The sequence below is a fragment of the Carcharodon carcharias genome, chromosome 19 (genome assembly GCF_017639515.1).
Source record: "Carcharodon carcharias isolate sCarCar2 chromosome 19, sCarCar2.pri, whole genome shotgun sequence".
Lineage (NCBI taxonomy): Eukaryota > Metazoa > Chordata > Chondrichthyes > Lamniformes > Lamnidae > Carcharodon > Carcharodon carcharias.
Window position 1 is genome coordinate 28,389,793 of NC_054485.1, and position 16,643 is coordinate 28,406,435.

Below are 16,643 nucleotides of genomic sequence, written 5' to 3' on the forward strand. Positions count from 1 at the left end.
TTTAAGTTTTCTCAGCCTATCAAAAGTCTGTGAGCTAAATTTTGGCGTCGGTGAGCAGGGGGCAGGGCCCGCTCGCCGATGCGTAAAATGACACGGGATGACATCGGGGGTAAACCCCGACATCACCCCGCCCCATTTAAGTTTTCAGGAAGGCGGGCCCACAGCAAAATCAGCTGCGCGCCCACTGACCTATCAATGGCCAGTTGAGGCCATTGACAGAATAATTGAAACAATTAAAGGACCTGCCCGTCCAACCTTAAGGTTGGCAGGCAGGCCAGGAGCCCCGGCCGGGAATAGAAAAAACATGAAACCTCATCCACCGGCGGGACGAGGTTTCATGTAGGGATTTTAAAAGTTTAGTAGAGTTTTAGTGTAATTTATGAACATGTCCCATCTCATATGACATCGTCACATGAAGTAGACATGTTAAAGATTTTTTAATTTTTCTATTTTTAACATTTTTTAAAAGTTTCAGTGACCTTCCTGAGGCAGCACTTTGCCTCAGGGAGATGTGCATTCTTTCTTGCGCATGCGCGAAAGAGCTCAATCACGCTTTTGGGGAATCCCCTCCACCCGCATAGCGCTTCCCGGCGAACGTCACACTGGGCGGGCCTTAATTGGCCCATGCACGTAAAATAGCAGCAGGGCCCGCTTCTCTGGCAGGGATCGTCTCCCCGCCTGCCGGAGATTGGGTCAGGTCCGCCCACCCGACAGGCAGAAAATTCTGCCCTGTGTTTAGCACTTGTGTAAATCCTGTTACAATGAGTTCATAATTCCTCATGTTTGCCTGGCTATCATTTGGTATCCCAGTGAGGATATGATGGGATGCACCCAACTGCGGTAAAGATGTTCAAATCCCAGAAGTTGAACTCTTGGAGTTATTACTCCAGCCAGCCAACTGTTTAATTCATTAGGCTCCCATAGTGTATTTGCTCTTTTATTCTGTTGTTCATGCACACTTCAGAGGTAAATTTTACCTAACTATAAATGTTCAGCTGGGATGTCTTCAAACCTCCATGTGCATGAATCGTACAGAAATGAGATTACTCCCCCTGGTGAACGTGAAATTGGAGCAAACAAAAAATAACAGGGAAACATCAGCTGGTCCTTGAAGTTTGTGCTGCTGTGGTGCAGCTTAACATCAAGGTCAGCATTGTGCCCCATCTACCAGCCACATAATGTCGAAAGAGGCACAAATAAAACCAGAGGGAACAAAAACTTGGACCAATTCGACAAAACAAAAGCTCTGGGAATTCTTCTCCAAGCCCAAAGGTCATCAAACGAGTTTCCAGAAACCACAGCGACCGAGTGACAACTCACAACAGATAGGTGGGACATTGGGTATGTTGCGATGATCAGCTCCCTTTCGAATGCTTACAGGAAACCATAATCGGTGCATGAGCCAGAAACTTGTTTCAAGTATCCTATGTGAAAAGAAAAAAAAAATCGACATATAATCTAGTTCATTACTTCATTTATGCACATCTCCTCATCCTTCCCAATCTATCTAATGCTCATATTTTAATCACATGGACTGAATCTAACCCTTTCCAACAGCATCATGCACCTTACGAGATGACCAAAATTGGGCATAATGAGGCCAATTTTAAATACAGGCGGTTTCCGGGAAAGTGGTGTATGTTTGATAATATCAACCTGAGGCCTCCAACATTTTGATAATTGGACCATAATTACATGTTGACAGGCTGCATATGTGTTTCCAGTGATTACAGTCTGCCCAATTGGCAGGCAGGCCCTCTCGCTGACGTGTAAAATGACGTGGGGTGACATTGGGCGGAACTCCCGATGTCACACCGCCCCATTTAAATTTTCAGGTATGGGGGGCTCAGCAGAATCAGCCTATTGAGTCCACTGACAGAGTCATTAAACTAATTATTGGACCTTCCCATCCAACCTTAAGGTTGGCAGGCAGGCTGGGAGCCCTGGCGGGCATTAGAGAAAGCATGAAACCTCATCCATGGGCGGGATGAGGTTTCATGTAGGTTTTAAAAAATATAATTAAAGTGTATGTAAAAGTTATGGACATGTCCCAACTCATGTGACAGTGTCACGTGAAGGGACATGTCAGGGAATTTTTTTTTTCTATTTTTCAGAGTTTTTATTGCAGAGCTGATCTCCCTGAGGCAGCACATAGCCTGAGGGAGATGAGCGCGCTCTTTCTTGCATATGCGTGAAAGAGCGCACTCTCAGCTCAGGGAATCCCCACCCGCCCACACAGGGAGCGCATAGCGCTTCCTGGTGGACTTCATGCTGACATAAAATGGCGTGCCTGCACGCGCCCGCTCCTGAACTTACCCCCAACGGGGGAAAAATTCTGCCCCAACAGTAGGATCTAAATATGGCAGTCTCAGATAATCCAGTCAAACTCATGTCAGTGTAAGATAACCAGCCTCCATAAAACAAGTTCATTATCAACCAGGTGACTGATAGATTTCGCTACTATGGGCTGAATTTTTATGTTCCCGCTGTCGTCAATGAGATTTATAATGGCCCGCCACATTTTACAGCCCCGTCCCCGCCAAAACAGGGCCGTAAAATTCTTCCCTATATATGGGTATCCAAAGGAAGTCAGCCATGTTTGTCAGCATATTTTCCCCAAGTACCATTCACCTGAATTTATCCTGTGAAGGGGAGTTTAAACGAAAGATACAGATATTTCAGAAATAGTAAAAAAGCCAGTGCAAGTAGCTCAATGACCACTATCTCTAAAAGGAAGTCTTTGCTGTGCACTCCTCTTCAAACTCTGTTCCAGCATCCCCCAATCATCCAACCCTCAGTCAGCATCACTTCTCACTTTTCTGCCATCAATCCATTTATCCTTTTCCAAACTTGTCTGCTCCATGAAACTTACCCTGCCCTCTGACTCCAAATCTGATCATTAACTACACTTCTTGGCTCCTTATAATAACTGACAATTTTTAAATGCTTTTATTTCCAAAGGCACCATCCATCACCCCATAACTGTTCATAATTATCGTCAACCCCTGCTCTAATCATCCATCCATCCTCTACCTAGTGACCTACTCCTAGCTTGCCATTGTTCTCTACTGATTTTGGGATAGGAATTCATTCGCAAAGCAGCTCTACTCAGGCCTATATCAGCCAATTCCTCAGGAGCAGGCAACACTCTAGACTGCTACCATATCATTGAAGAAAGCTGCACAGGCCACACGGTTAGTGGCCTGGAGCACTGCCTGCTCCTGGGTAATTGGCATAGTCTGCCAAATGGCGCTATGAAAAAGATTTTATCTTCCACCCCTAATTCTCTCTGGCCTGGAGAGTGAATTATTTAGCCTCCTACCTAAGTAAAATATCAATCATTCCCAGGATAACAGACACCACAGGGCCTTTTTTTAGATTACTTCAGCTACTAACTCTATCCACTCAATCTTCACTCGATCTTTCTTGCCTTAGGAAGGTGACCGAATAAAACCATTTTAGATTTTTAACTGTGATAGTTTTAAACAGTAATAACAAAACATCTATTTTATGATAGATGTTGAATTTTACTAACTCCCTGTACAGTTAAAAAAGGCACATAGTTCTTCCCAAAATGATGCTATAATTATTTATTTTTACATTGAAACTCTCAAATCCTTTCCTCACCAGCTAGAGAAATTTCCTGGCTGGGGTAATTCCCTTCCAGTCAGAGGCTCCAGACCAAGATTGCTAATTTGAAAAGTTCAGGCTGATAAATAACATTGCTGAAGCCTTGTCCATTGTAAATTACCATGTTCCAAACTCAAAATAGGTTGTAAATCAAACATATCTGAACAAATCATGTCTGTAGTAAAATTAAGTGATTCGCAACTCCCACCACCCCCTCCACCCCTCCTTACACACCTGTTTTACAGATGAACCAGTAGGTTACTACAACAAACAGTAACTAGCTGAATTGGAACATTTTTTCCGTGTTTTGTGCTGGTTTTGCCTTGCCACTCATCATCACTGCCCACCACCCCCACAAATCCCAACCCCCTCCACCACCCTCACAATATGAATTGTGACAGAATGAAAAAAACAATATCAAGGTAAATGTTAGGCAAAGATCATGTTATACTCGCTTTGTTTCGTGTAATAGCACAGGCTGTAAATTCCTACCCCAAGGCCTCAAACCTCGCAGACAGATGCGTACTCCTAGAGCTGCTTAAATTCTTTCAAACTCTTCATGTTACAATGGTGGTGCTATATTCACTAAATGATTCCTCTTTGACTAGCTCCATAACTTCTGTCATGCCCTGCTCACCTCTTGAACTCTGCTGGTTTTCTCCGGTGCTTTTACACCACCTTCAGCTGTGGAAAATTAATTCCATGAAAAATCAAGTAAATCCTGAATATATTTTCACATTCCCTGTCAACAAGCAAAAGAAAAACCTGTTAATGCTGTGTAACAGTTCAAATTTTTCTCCAGCCCCAACACTTGATCTGGTGTTCACAGCTTGATGGCAGCTTCCGTAAGTAGATTGAGTTCATGAAACGTGTCTCTATTCATTACCATGTGCAGCTTAGCATGACCAGATTTAACGATGAACTTGCTTATTCAGGGAGATAGTAGACTCCACTATATTCTGATGAACAGTTCGAAGTGGCAAAATGATCAGAAAATCACAGGATTTAAGATTCAGGTTAAACAAAAGCTTGGCAATGATCCATTCATCTTTCCCTAGTCCTGTTCATGCTTTTCTCATTGGTAACACTGGCTAGAAACATATTTGCATCATTGCCTCCAGAGGGTTAGAATCAAATACTCTTTCACAAAGCAATCATACTGCTAAAACGAAAACTAGACACACCCTTCATAGAGGACTGAAATCCTCCCTTACCCCCACCCCAGACTAGCAAGTAGTTTTAAGAACATGTACCTTTGATGGTATGATTCCAATCACAGATGAGAATCTCTTGCCTACCACCACCTGACAACAGGAAATCTTAAAAAAACGTGTTAAAATTCATAGCAGTCACTAAAACAGCTGAAAGCAGTGGTCTAGGATCAATAACAGTGTCTGTCCAATTTGCCAAATGACCTGGCACTAATGTTATATTGTAGTTTATAATCATCATAACTTAAAATAGCTAAAAAAAACCTGGAGAGTGACCTCGGATATTTTATTGGGGAATGCAGACTTCCTGAATTATGTCTGACCTAGGAGTCCATATTGTTTCCATTGATGAAAACTGGGGCAAATGCTCTAAGTTTGTAACAATTCATTCTGTTGCGTTTTCTTTCCTCTGTTGCTGAAGGTGATGATTCTTGCTAAAGTACAATAGCCTTCAGCACTACCATCAGGTCACAGAAGTCTAAACAATGAACGTCTGTAGTTTATCTATCCACTGAAGGCTATCCACCGATCGTTTTGTAATCTTATGCACGTACAAATGTTCATACAAACACACGTACGTACATTTAAAAACATTTTCAGTCGGCATCATTCAATTGCAATCAGGGACTGGAAGCCTACATCTCCTTTACCCCCTGCTCAATTAGTTTAATTGCTCCCATTCCAACCCAGTTGAAATCTACTAAACTAAATTGGAACTGAATGTGGAACCTTCCTGCTGTGTGAGGTTCAGTGGTCAACCATGCAGTGCATTAACTGAGCTCTCAGTACTGTGGCAAGAATAATCCATTATAAATGATATTTTTAACATGCCTATTTTCTTATGAAATTTGCACTCTAGTTAGGTAGGATATTTATTTTTGTTCGATGTTGAGGTTGATTGCTAATACCTTGGGGAATTAATTAATAGAGACCAAGACATTTGACAGGTAGGAAGGGATTTGTTAAGGTGGAATGCTGTTTAGAGACATGAGGCTAGATTTTACCCTCATTGAATGGTAGAGTTTTTCAGACTGTAAATACTAGTACAGTGTTTCACTTTTCATCTGGCCTGAAACATTCATAAGAATACAATGCTGCTAACTAAAATGCACTAATGGGATACATCAACCATTTATCAGATGACAAGGATAAACACAAAGGAATTAAATAAATACCTGTACAAATTGATTTATAAAGCAAAAACAAAAATATCTGGAAAAACTCAGCAGGTCTGACAGCATCTGCGGAGAGGAATACAGTTAATGTTTCGAGTCCGTATGACTCTTCACCAGAACTAAGGAAAAATAGAAAAGAGGTGACATATAAGCTAGTTTTGGGTGGGGGGGGGGGGGGGACAGGTAGAGCTGGATAGAGGGCCAGTGATAGGTGGAGATAGCCAAAAGATGTCATAGTCAAAAGGTCAAAGAGGTGTTGACGGTGGTGATATTAGCTAAGAAATGTGCTAATGGTGACATTAAGGGTAGAAAGCAGGACAAGCAAGGTACAGATAGCCCTAGTGGGGGTAGGGTGGGGGGAAGGGAAAGCGCCTAGAGACATATGCAAGTAAGGTATAGGAAAGACTTAATTGCAGTAAAAGCTGTGCATTTTTCCTGATATTTTGCTTCCTTTTTTATAGAATAAAAGATTAAAGTGTTTTGACCTAAAGAAAAAAACCGTCTTCTACATCAAAAATGGTTTATTCACACTGTCAAAAATTAAACCTATTACCTCCCCTTCTCACATTTTCTGTTGTCCTGTTATAACAAACTGAAACTAAGATGGAAGCGAAAAAGGGCCGGCACAAGCAACAAATTTTACTGTCCAAGCTCATCAGCGTAGTAACTTTTTTTAAAAATTGAGTGAGTTTATAAATTAGCCCTCTGGACATGTCTCTTGGTTTTTTTGCTTGTCGGGCAGAATTTAATGGTGGGCAGGCCCAGGAGAATCGTCCGACTCCTGGCAGTGAGGGAAATTGTCTCAAGCAGGTGCGCGATGGAAAGGGGCTGATGCAGGAAAAGTCGCCCACTAGCGGCGGGATGGCATTTAGGCTTTTTTTTTAAAGGAGCCATTTTATTCCACTTAATCACCAGAGCCCAGTGGAATTTACTGGTGGCTTAGCAATGAAACAATTATCCCACATGTCTCCTGTGCCTCCAGAAACCCACACAGCAAAACCATCGGGCTTGCCAGCAGCCTGCCATGGAGGCAAACCAGTGCCGATTGAGTCACCCGGCATCGGGCAAGGGGGTAGCCTGCTGAAAGCCACCCCCCCTTGCTCTTGCTTCCAACCCTCCCCGATTTACCTCAATCTCTGGGGAAGGCCTGTCATCGCTTGGAAACTGTCGAGGGCGGGATTTCTGCCCTGCTGGCAGCTTAATCCAGCAGGAGGCCCGACACCATTCAGGTAAGTGCCTGATTAGCTGAGAATTGTAGTGACACGAGGTTCTCTCTCCCTGGTTTTCCAACTGGCGGGTGAGACCCCTATTGCCAATACTAAATTCTGCCCATAATTTTTGTCAGTAAAATGCGCCTGACGAAGAAAAATAAGGAAATTTTGATTTTGAAAAATGGGCATAGATATAAAACAACATAAGTCATTTTAAACTACAATATGCTCGAAAGTCATAGAGTCATAGAGGTCTACAGCACAAAGGCCCTTCAGCCCATCGAGTCTGTGCCAGTCAAACAAGGACCTAACTATTCTATTCCCATTTTCCAGCACTAGGCCCATAGCCTTGTATACCATGGCATCACAAGTGCACGTCCAAATACTTCTTAAATGTTATGAGGGTTTCTGCCTCTATCACCCTTTCAAGCAGCAAGTTCCAAACTCCCACCACCCTCTGGATGAAAATATTCTTCCTCACATACTCTCTAAACCTACTGCCCCTTACCTTATCTATGCCCTCTGGTTATTGATCCCTCCACCAAGGGGAAAAGTTCCTTCCTGTCTACCCTGTCTATGCCCCTCATAATTTTATACACCTCAATCATGTCCCCCCTCAATCTCCTTTGCTCCAGGGAAAATAACCCCAGTCTATCCAATCTCTCCTTATTACTAAAACTCTCCAGCCCAGGCAACATCCTGGTAAATCTCCTCTGCACTCTTTCTCTAGTGCAATCACATTCTTCCTACAATGCCCTTTGCGGGTACTTTGCATCCTGGAAAGAAACACCAACATAATGTCCACAAATAAAAGAGATGGGAATGACCGAAGGAAAAACTTTGAAGTGTTTTCCAATGATAGTATTGAATTCAAAAGAACTACAGGAGTGGGAAATCACAAACCTTAACCCTTGCACAGGAGAAGGTGGCTGAACTATTTTTAGAATTTGTTTATGGGATGTGGGCATCACTGGCTAAGCCAGCATTTATTGCCCACCCCCAATTGCCCTTCAGAATGTGGTAGTGAGCCACCTTCTTGAGCTGCTGTAGTCCATTTGGTGTAGGTACATCCATGGTGCTGTTAGGGAGGGAGTTCCAGGTCCAGGATTTTGGCCCAGCGACAATGAAAGAATGGCAATATATTTCCAAGTCAGGATGGTGAGTGGCTTAGAGTGAATCTTCCTTGTGGTGGTGTTCCCGTGTGTCTGCTGCCCTTGTCCTCCTAAGTAATAGAGGTCGTTCATTTGGAAGGAGGCTTGGTGAGTTCGTGCACAGCATCTTGTAGATGGAACACATTACTGCAACTGCATCAGTGGTGAATGGAGTGAATGTTTGTGGATGGGATACCAATCAAATGGTTGCTTTGTCCTGGATATTGTCAAGCTTCTTGAGTATTATTGGAGCTGCACTCATCCAGGCAAGTGGAGAATATTCCATCACACTCCTGAATTGTGCCTTGTAGATGCTGACAGGCTTTGGGGAGTCAGGAGGTGAATTACTTGCCACAGGATTCCTAGCCTCTGACCTGTTCTTGTAGCCACAGTGTTTATGACTAGTCCAATTCAATTTCTGGTCAATGTTAATGTCCAGGATGTTGGTAGTAGGAGATTCAGTGATAGTAATGCCATTGAATGTCAAGGGGCGATAGTTAGGTTCTCTCTTGCTGGAGCCTGGCACTTGTGTGGCATGAATGTTACTTGCCACTTGTCATCCCAAGCCTGGATGTTGTCCAGGCCTTGCTGCATTTAGACATGGACTGCTTCAGTATCGAAGAAGTTGCAAATGGTGCTGAACATTGTGAAATCATCAGCGAACAACCCCACTTCTGACCTTATGATGAAAGGGAGGTCATTGATGAAGCAACTGAAGATGGTTGGGCCGGGACACTACCCTGATGAATTTCTGCAGTGATGTCCTGGAATTGAGATGATTGACTTCCAACAATCACAACCATTTTCCTTTGTGCCAGGTATGACTCCAACCATCGGAGAGTTTTCCCCGATTCCCATTGACTCCAGTTTTACTAGGGCTCCCTGATGCCACACTCGGTCAAATGCTGCCTTGATGTCGAGGGCAGTTACTCTCACCCCACCTCTGGAATTCAGCTCTTTTATCCATGTTTGATCCAAGGCTGTAAAAAGGTCATGACCCTGGCGGAACCCAATGAAGCATCAGTGAGCAGGTTATTGCTAAGCAAATGCCACTTGACAGCACTGCTGATGACCCGTTCCATTACTTTACTGATGATCGACAGTAGACTGATGGGGTGGTAATTGACTGGGTTGGATTTGTCCTGCTTTTTGTGTGTAGGAATTACCTGGGCAATTTTCCAAATTGCCAGTATATGCCAGTGTTGTAGCTGTACTGGAACAGCTTGGCTAGGGGTGCGGCAAGTTCTGGAGCACAAGTCTTCAGTACTATTGCTGGAATATTGTCAGGGCCCATAGACTTTGCAGTATCCAGTGCCATCAGTTGTTTCTTGATATCTGTGATGCTGGGACCCTCCGGAGGATGCCAAGATGGATCGTCCACTTGGCACTTCTGGCTGAAGATTGTTGCAAGTGCTTCAGCCTTATCTTTTGCACGGATGTGCTGGGCTCCTCCATCATTGAGGATAGGGATGCTTGTGGAGACTCCTCCTCCAGTGAGTTGTTCACCATTATTCACAACTGGATGTGGCAAGACTGCACAGCTTAGATCTGATCCATTGGTTGTGGAAACGCTTGGCCCTATCTATTGCTTGTTTCTTATGCTGTAGTCCTGTGTTGTAGCTTCACCAGGTTGACACCTCATTTTTAGGTATGCCTGGTGCTGCTCCTGGCATGCCCTCCTGCACTCCTCATTGAACCAGGGATGATCCCCTGGCTTGATGGTAATGGTAGAGTGGGGGTATGTCAGGCCATGAGGTTACAGACTGTGGTTGAGTACAATTCTGCTGCTGCTGATGTCCCACAGTGCTCATGGTTGCCCCATTTTGTGTTGCTAGATCAGTTCAAAAGCTGTCCCATTTTAGCATGGTCATAGAGCCAAACAACACGAAGTCCCCTCTTCACAGGGACTGTGTGGTGGTCACTTGCACCGATACTGTCATGGACAGATGCATCTGTGGCAGGCAGGTTAGTGAGGATGATGTCAAGTATGTTTTTCCTTCTTTTTGGCTCCCTCATCACCTGCTGCAGACACAGTCTAGCAGCCATGTCTTTTAGGACTCAGCCAGCTCAGTCAGTCGTGGTGCTACTGAGCCATTCTTGGTCATGGACGTTGAAGTCCCTCACCCAAAAGAAGGTTTCCTTGCTCATGTTTGACATGATGCAATGAGACTTGAGGAGTCGCAGGGCAACTCCCTTCCAACTGTATTCCACTGTGCCGCCACCTCTGCTGGGTCTGTCCTGCCTGTGCAACAGAGCATACCCAGGGATGGTGATGGTGGCATCCGGAACATTATCTATAAAGTCCTATGTGTATGACTATGTCAGGCTGTTTCTTGACTAGTCTGTGGGACAGCTTTCCCAATTTTGGCACAAGCCCCCAGAGGTTTGCAAGGAGGACATTGCAGGGTCAACAGGGCTGAGTTTGCCATTATCATTTTTGGTGCCTGGTTCAATACCGGATGGTCCATCTGGTTTCATTCTTTTTTGGTTTTTTAGTGGTTTGATACAACTGAGTGGTTTGATCCAGCTGCCGTCAGAGGGCAGTTAAGAGTCAACCACATTGCCGTGCGTCATAGTCACATGTAGGCCAGGTAATGCCTAAAGCTAAGCAACAGCCTAAAGGTCATTTCATGGTCATCATTAGACTTTTACTTCTAGATTTTTAGTGAATTCAAATTCCACCATCTGTCATGGTGGGATTCAAACCCCAGTCCCCAGAGCATCACCCTGGGTCTCTGGATTCCTAATCCAGTGACAGTAGCACTACACCACTGCCTCCCCATTGGAACCCACATGGAAATGGAAGTGTGTAACTGAGGATAGGAACATTAAGAAGCCGTCCAGATTCTTGGTATCTTTTTTGCATTTGAATTAAGAAAATATCATTCACTAGCCTATGTATCATAAGTACATTGTTCATTTTAACCTTTGTTAAATAGCTTTTCACATTGTTATTGTTTTACCATATTCACAGCCCTGTAATAATGCATTCATTTGTTGCTTTTATTTTCATATTAAATGTTCCATGCCGTCAGCTTATATCAAGGACCTTCTAAAGTGACATTAATGGCACAGAGTCCAGTCTGCTTCAATGAGTAATGATGATGAACAGCACGCAACGCACTGCCACTTGAGGACAAGCTGGTGCAGCCTCTGCTGAGACAGGTGCGCTAGCCACAGAGTAAGAGGAGGGATAGAACTTTGAAATTTCTGCAGGGAAATTTAAGGATTCTGGGGAAGAAAAATGATACATTACCGCAGAGTTAGGCTGGCATTCCCTAAGAAACCATTGAAATCACAGAAACCTGAGTATATGGACATTATTGTGCAGTTGCTGTGCAGAGCAACCTGGCAGGATTTCAGAATGAACTCTGATCAGGTCTCACCCACATTGGAGTAATTAGTGACACTTGCAAATAATTACAGAAACTGGTTTTAGACAAAAAAAAGCAAGTAAATAGGTTCCATGATTAGCCTAAAAATGGAATTCCGTGCATGTCAACAACCTGTTAATGCTCCTATTAGACCTCCGGTCGTAGGGAAATCTTGACACTGTTTCATGTGCTGCTGGGACTGGCCTCATGCTTCTCACAAATCCTGTGCAACTTACATGTCTGACTTCTTCCATTTACAAGTGCACATCAAACAATAATGAATTGCATTGACTCATTGCTTTCAACATGGAATAAAGAATAGAAAAGGCAAGTACTCAGACAATACAGCAGGAAGATATAGAAATGAACTTTTTGTTGAACTGTTTTTGTTATTAATATTACTTGTCCTTGTCCTTCTTCAGAATTGAATTGCAGGTTCTTCCTGGTGATGTGAATGATCTACATTGAGTGATTAGCCCTTAGATACTCCATCATGTGCAGTTCTTGCAGCTTCATCTCTGAGAGCTTGCAGATGCATTGCATCTATTTTAATCTAAGCAGGATTTTCATTAGTATTACAGCACTATGGACCTTATCCCTCACATACAAGTTTTTAGAGCAAGATTTGATGGTCAATGATTTTTTTCCATTTTACTGTAAGATCAAGTGTGGCTGAATCAAATCGTCTCAAATTGTGTCATAACTCACCAACTTGTGTAATTAACATAGCTGTCTGAAACAGCTACAATGATGCCACACTAAACAGGGGAGAATACTTTACAGACTTTCTCAGAGGCACATTGAAAAGTATCAGTCGTTCTGTCAAAATAGATAGATACATCATCAATATGTGAATTTTGATAATTGGTAAATAGATCTGTGTGATTGATTGTATCCGTAGTTGAAATGGTTATGACAATTAGTTAGAGAAGTGATTGTGTTTTGTGGCAGGATTGTTTTAGGAACTGAATGATTAACAGCCATATTTAAGTATCCACCTGTTCTTTGACAAAGCATGACAAAGAACCAGTCTGTACTGGCTATGCCTTAAAATGCTAGTTCCTTTGAACATTCAACAATAAAACATATTTTGCTCAGGCTCTAAGGACACCATGAGAGAAGATACCACACTAATTGTATTTCATTCATTTAGAGCCACTTTATGATCAACATCATTAGAGCCTCATTAACCACTGGAGTTATATAGGTTACTGCTGCATGGAGCAAAATTTATAGTGAGTGGAACAATGGTTGGAAGAGGGATTCATTGATGTTAAGACCTGATACCAATCAAGTTGCTATGATTGGCAAGAAGTATATGATTGGTCAAATACCCATTTTGCGTTTTGGACTGTTTTATTCTGATGTTGGTTTCTTTAGGAATTTTTTTTTAAAAGTAAAAATACATCACTAATTTAAAATGAGCTGAAGTTGAAAAGGACATCAGATTAAATGGCTATGGTTTTGATGATTTCAGTGATTCCAGAGTCAACCATTGCTGAGATACTTCAAATTGATTTCCCAGGACCATTAGAGACTGAAGTAACAAGTCATTGAGATGCAACCTGAATCAAAAACTAGAGAATTAATTATAAAATAACAGTGAAATGTATGTTCTAAATTGTGAAATTAATATACATGAAATATATATGCATGCTGATAGGGGACTGAAAATATAGTCATAATTTCTTCAGGGCTAATTCAGAAGCAGTTAAAATTTAATTTAATTTGCACCATTGTAAAAACATGGCTGTCAGTGAAGGTAGGCTTTCTGCTGCTGATTAAATCCTAGTCATAAACCAGGTTATTATGTTAATTCCCTGGAAGTTAAACCCTTGTCAATTTCTAATCGGTCAAATTTTGCAGAAGTAACATTTCAGGCTTACATCTCACGGTTATCAAGGAATAAATCAGTCAGTAACTTGTAGTGATCAAACATGCGCAGTTGAATGCAGAAATCAGGAAGTTGCTGTCTAAGTTGCCTTGGCCCCCCACAAACTGCATGGAAATGGTATCTCTACAGCAAAATCCCATGGAAAGTTGGCAAGTAAGAGCAAGTGTAATGAATAATTAATGTCTTTTTTGATGACCTTGCACTTTGCGCGAAAAGAAAATGCAGGGTTTTTTTCCAACGTCCCCTTTAAGACCAAGGTGAAACTAAAATAATTCTGGCAAAGTGTCCTTAAACTTCTGGGAAGTGCTTATGTGATCTAGGCGATGGAGCTGAAGCAAAATTTAAATAGACAGTTAATTGGATTTCAACTGGTCTCAGAATCCAAAAGGACACATGTGTGTAGAACAGGACCTGCAGTTCAGGGGACAAGAGACACTTTTCAAGGAGCTGTATGTGTAACACACTTCAAAAGGACAGAAAGCTAAAGACAGTAACAGCAGGAATTATGGATTAAACAAGAACATTGTGGCCATTTCAGTTTTACCTGAGTCAGCCAGACTATTCAAAAGTGTCAGAGAAAGGAGTCTCTAGGGATTCTGTGCCATCAAGACTGTTGTGAACCTATCAAAGGAAGGGTTTGCTGTTTGGGTATTGACAGTAAGGAATCTCGGATAGAACATGGCTGCCAGTGAAAGCAATTCAAGAGCTAAATCCATTGGACAGGCAATGAGAAATCCTATGTCACAATGGCCCAATTGGAAAGACTGTGGGATTGCATATAGTACCACATTTGTGCAGGAAGTGATGTGAGTGCTTGTACCTACGTGAGGTGTATCTTTGTTGTGTCAACTATTTAACGCGAAACTTACCTTTTTTTTAAATATCATTTGTCTATTAATTAATATTTGAATCATGTTAATTTTGGTTGGTTTGATACAGTAGCAATTTTAAAAAGTGAAATCTTAATCATTGGTTTTCTCTCCATTGGCATCATAGGGATTCCTTTATTTGAAAAAGTTATCCTTCTCAACAAAGATCATAACACACTTGTTTGCAACTGAGAACAAAATCGAGCCCAATGAAATATTATTTCTGCCAGAGACCGGTGCAAAATGGCAGGTTAAATGGGCCATGTAAAAAGAACAGAAGTGAAAATTCTTGTGAAAAAAATTGAACAAATTATTTTATAAATAAATTACATTTTTAGGCAATTAATGTTTTCTTTTCCATTTTATTAGTGCTCAGTAATCTATAGTCCACCATTAAAAGTTTTGATCTGGTGATTTATTTAGAGCAAATGTGTGTTGGTACCGGTGAAAAAGGCAAGCTAGGCTACTAATTATGTGGTATTAGGCATTTAAGATAGTGAAGGGTTAGTGGGACCCTGGGAACAAGCTAATGGATGGATAATAATCACAGACTGGCAGAAACAGCAAAGGGCTGGATGTACCAAGCCAAGGTTAAGCCCCTGAATCGGGATGTGGTAAACACGTTAAAAAGGATTGTTATCTAATGAGAATCAGGATAGTGGTGTCTCTAAGGAGCTATGAATGTTCTGTTTTCTTGTTTGGTAGACATGGTTTATGGTTTAGACATAACTGTCCCAATAAGGGAGGCTAGATAGCAAAAAAACAAATCAGGAGACCTTAAGACTGACACATAAGCAATCTGGGCCTGTGTAAATGGGATCTGTAATGAATGATGGGATTTTGTAAGGTTAATGGATTTGATGGTTTCAGATCCACAGTGAACCTCTAAAAATAGGTGAGTGTGTGTGTGTGAAAGAGATGCTGCCATCACCTGGTCTCTAAGTACATCAGGCCAATTCTGTACTCTGAAGAAATAAAGATTTTCACTTGAAAAGCAAAGCATTGTGTGCGTGACTACTTTAACATGTTCACTCCAGCATCCGGAGGGAGTGGTAGAGACATCAGTATCTACATTTTGGAAATGAAAAGTGTCACTTTTCACTAAGTCCAAAAGCGGGCAGGGAATGTGATCTCACTTTAAGCTCTGAGATATGTTTTGCTGATGAAAATTCATCGGAATCCTCATTTAGCTTGAAAGCCAAGATCTTCACATCATGAGAATTTTCAAGTGAAAAAATGGTCTTTTATTTACTTTTTTAAAAAAGCAAACTTATTTGCTTCTTGACTGCCCATTAAAACAAGGCACATGATAATCCTATTGTGCAAAAATGTATTTAATGTTGGTGCTCAACTGTCTGCTGATTCTACTAAGAATATATTGGATGTACCAATAGAAAATCCTTATACATCCAAGTTTCAGAAAAGTGAAATTTTATACATTCTTGTGTTTTTTTTATTCTCCCATTAGTAATGTTTTTTGTTTGGTGCTTTGCATAAGTAACATTTCATGAAAGAGAATTAAAAATTGTGTATGATTTAACAACCCAAGGATGAGTGGGGATTTTAAGTTGTGCTGTTTAGCTACAGTTTGGTTCTATTTATGCGTCAAAAGATTAATTGAAAGTTCCCTCAGACCAAAACAGGTGGGATTGATGGATCTTTTTAACAGAAAGGTGTATCCTTGAAATTAATTTCCATTATTTGTTAGTTGACGAATCACCTATCTACAAGAGATTTAAAAATATTCACATATTGTTCAAAATAAAAAGTCTATTCTGAGCTACGTTACTAGAGTCAGATGGAAATTGTCTAAAGCTCTTCTACCTCATTACTATGAAAATATTGGTTTGTTTTGGAGCATGAGGACTTATTTTGTGAATTACTGATCAGATGGTAATCTGTAGGTAGTTTTAATACTGTCGGCAAGAACCCTAACCATGTATCATTTATCTCTTGATAAATGAGATGTGCTTAGTGAGACTAAGTCAAATAAAAATTGCTTTCAGATAGGACACTGACTTAGCAATTTTACTTTGAGTCTGACAGTGTGACAAATGGAAATGTTACACTATCACAGCAGAGGTATTCTTTGAAGATTAAGAGTGAGTTTAAGGAGTGTGTGATGTAT

General features: G+C 41.5%; 1 protein-coding gene across 1 annotated transcript in view; it reads left to right on the top strand.

Annotated features, from left to right (window-relative positions):
* The window catches only part of fndc5a (fibronectin type III domain containing 5a), a 95,948-nt gene that overhangs the window by 24,615 nt on the left and 54,690 nt on the right, over window positions 1-16,643 (top strand). The window lies entirely within an intron of this gene.